The 2466-nt window shown below is 40.2% G+C and overlaps 1 protein-coding gene across 1 annotated transcript in view; it reads left to right on the forward strand.

Moving 5' to 3' along the window:
- The window catches only part of RNF185 (ring finger protein 185), a 25281-nt gene extending 22815 nt beyond the window's left edge, over positions 1–2466 (forward strand). The window contains exon 8 of the mRNA XM_019506820.1: positions 237–2466. The gene's annotated coding sequence lies outside the window, so the exon portion shown is untranslated. The remainder of the gene's footprint in view (positions 1–236) is intronic.

The raw sequence follows: 2466 nt of genomic DNA on the forward strand, positions 1-2466 counted from the left end.
GCCTCTTGGTGTCTGGTTCCATATCTAATCACGGGTTCCAGGGATCAATGGTGCCACAGTGCAATGAGGAATCTCACATTTTCCACCAGAGCCTTGGAATTAAATAACGGTTAAAAAACGTGTCTCAGCTCAGCCGTCTCATACAACAGGTATCCAGCTACAACCATGGGCCTAGCTTTAAGCATCACTTTGAAAAGAGTGCTGCTTTGAAACCCTGTGCCAATCAGCTAGGAGAGGTTTACATGGAAGGCACTGGCACTGAGGCGGGGTGAGCAGGCAAGGACAGGAAATGACTACAATGTTATCAGTATCACTTGTTTAGCACCTCTGCAAGGGAAGAGATGGTGCAGTTGGAGTTCGGGACATTATTTAGCCTCTATATCAAAATCCAGTTTTCTTCGGGAAATCCTTTACAGCACTAACGAGACTTCTTGGGCAGGACACCTGCCAAAAATGAAACCAGCTTTGGAGACCACTGTTCTGTTCCTGCTACTACTTACCAGAGTTGTGAAAAACCCATGGCATTTGACTGGTTCTAATGACTATAACAGCAAGCGATAAATTCACACCGAAAATTTTTAAAATCTCAATTTGCTGGGGACACATGCTTGTAAATTGTATCATTGTGGGGGTGGGTGGAGTCATTAAACTACAAAACACCTAATTTTCCTCGCACAGTGCAGTTTCTCATTGATAAAGCAGTGTTGTTTTCCTTGGGTTTGCGCAGCTGCCTTTGATTTAACCTGTGAATAGTTTACTTATAATTCTGTCATGGTAGCTGCACTCAACCCTTCTCTGAAATTTGGGACTCCCAGCATTATTGTGTACCTCTGCATTAAATCTTTTTACAGATCTGAGATCCACTTGTTGGGGGAAGGGCACAAAAGGGAGATTTTAAAGTGTGTTTTGGGGTTGACATAAGACTTGTCAAATGCATAAAATTATGTGAGGAAATGAAATTTTATCTTTGCTGGCAGGTGCGACGGCAAGTAAGAGGTGGTAGAGTATCATTTGTGTAGGACTGTGTAGCTGCTCCAAGCCTAGAAAGAAATAGCTGTGGTATAAGAACTGTAGATTTACCAAAGATGCTAACTTGAATTACAGGATGAGATCACAAATATTTGTGTATTTCGGGGAGGAAGTTTTGGAAAGTGTGCATACAAGTATGAAAGACTCTGGAGCCTTTGTGGAATTTTGAGTAAACAGCTTTAAAAAGTGTTGCTGATGAATCCTCCTGGATCTGCAGTGCCTGAGATATGAGGGATTCCTTAGCAAAATTAATACTGCTCTTGATATTTTTTTTTTTTTTTTTCAACTAGACACTTTCAAAAGGCTTTTCTTCTATGGTTGTTTTGTTTTTGTTTTTTGTAATGATGTTTACTAGTGATCTGAATTAGTGAAAGTCAGAGACTGACCTCCTGCAAAGGTGAATCTTGCAACATCCTGGACAATATATTATGACGTTTAATGAAACAAATCAACACACAGAAATGTGCTTCAGAAATTAGACTTGTTCTCATGTATACAGATGAACCTTGTGAGCAGGTTGTGTCTCAGCACTTGTCATTAAAACTTACTTGTCTGGACACAAACGGTTCAACTGTAGTATGATAAAGGGGGGATGAAAGATTAATGTACTTGTGCCCCCCCCAAATGGACCTAGGCAAGCAGGAGTTTCCAAAGCTGGCTTCTGCAGTGTTTCACCTCATCTAGTCATATACTTGAGCGCAGGATAATCTGGTAGTAACTCAGGTGATGTTTGAACAGTGCGGTTGCTTGGAGGAAGCTTCAGAAGCTTTATTTTTTCTACACTGATGGCTTCTGAAGCATATATTTAGGAAACTAGGATCCTTTCTAGAGAAAAGGCAATGTCAGCAACTAGCCACAGCATGGAAAACTTCAGGCTTTGATCTGTTTTATTGAAGAGACAGCACCACCTGCTGGCAGAAAGATAATGTTGATTTGCTAATCAAGGAAAAGGCCTTTGTTTCCCTGCTTCCATTATTCTAAGAAACTGGGTGCTATGAGAGAGGCTCAGGACTGAGTCTGGTACAATGATTAATTGATAACAGCCTTTATCCTGTCAAGATGACAGAAATCCAACTGTAACATGTTAAAAAAGGTATTAAACCAGACTTAATTACCTGTTACATTTTAAAATATAGAATTTTCAGCTTATTTTGCCAGCTGTGGTTGGGAAGCAGGAGGGGTGCAGACTAAGGTGGCTGCAAAGACAGGATGGAGAGTCCTTATTTTTATGGCAATCCAAGAAACAAACTAGTCTGCAAGTGTTAATGCTTTTGTTCCTATCTTTTTCTTGGTGTGCTTTTTGTATTGTACCATTTCCCCTCCCCCGTATTCAGACTGCACATGGCCTATAACGGCATATATAGTGCAACACCATTATTATTCACTAATTTTCACTGTTGTGAAAGTGATTTAGAATAAAAAATGGTTTTACATTAA

Source organism: Gavialis gangeticus, unplaced genomic scaffold (assembly GCF_001723915.1).
Source record: "Gavialis gangeticus isolate Ggan-Ray unplaced genomic scaffold, GavGan_comp1, whole genome shotgun sequence".
Classification (NCBI taxonomy): domain Eukaryota; kingdom Metazoa; phylum Chordata; order Crocodylia; family Gavialidae; genus Gavialis; species Gavialis gangeticus.